Here is a 741-nt window from a genome sequence, read left to right on the forward strand (position 1 = left end):
TCCAGGAATTGTCAAGTCGCATGTTTAATCTCAACATTTCGAGTTAAAGTTGGTGATGTTTCAAATGTTACAAACTATAAGGCAGTTTAGTGGATTGCCTACGGAAGATCCACGGTTGCACTTAAGAATCTTTTGGAAGTTTGCAATTCATTCAGGTAGCAGGTGTTCTTGAAGATGCCCTAAGACTGAAGTTATTTCCTTATTCAATGCATGATTGTGGCAGAGCATGATTAAATGCATTAACGTCAGGTACTATGGCATATTGGAATGAACTTTGTCAGAGGTTTCTGCTAAGATATAATAATCCAAACATAAACCCCAAATTGAGGAACGATATTAAGTCCTTTCGGCAACCTGGGGATGAAACATTATATGAAGCATGGGAGCGATTCAATGAGTTAATTAGAAAATGCCCAATCTATTGTTCTCAACATTGGACGAAAATGGAAATGTTTTACAATAGATTGAATGCGAATACAAGGATGGTGGTTGACGCATCTGCCAATGGGACTTTTCTTGATAAATCATATAATGAGGCATATGAAATTCTAAAGAGGATAGCAAACAACTATTATCAATACCCCACTACAAGAGTAGGGACTGGTAGAAGAGTTACTAGAGCAATGGAACTTGATGCGATTACTTCCCTAAAAGTCCAGTTATCATCTTTAACGAATATGACAAAAACACTGAAAAGACCAATTGTAGTGCAGGAAATGAAACCAACTGAATTAGCATGTG

The 741-nt window shown here is 37.0% G+C and overlaps 1 non-coding gene across 1 annotated transcript; it reads right to left on the reverse strand.

Annotated features, from left to right (window-relative positions):
- Positions 1–320: 320 nt before the first annotated feature.
- On the reverse strand, positions 321–423 carry LOC121215124 (small nucleolar RNA R71). The gene has a single exon (XR_005910855.1). It is a non-coding gene; the product is annotated as a small nucleolar RNA R71 (small nucleolar RNA).
- Positions 424–741: the final 318 nt, after the last annotated feature.

Source organism: Gossypium hirsutum, chromosome D02 (genome assembly GCF_007990345.1).
Source record: "Gossypium hirsutum isolate 1008001.06 chromosome D02, Gossypium_hirsutum_v2.1, whole genome shotgun sequence".
NCBI classification, from domain to species: domain Eukaryota; kingdom Viridiplantae; phylum Streptophyta; class Magnoliopsida; order Malvales; family Malvaceae; genus Gossypium; species Gossypium hirsutum.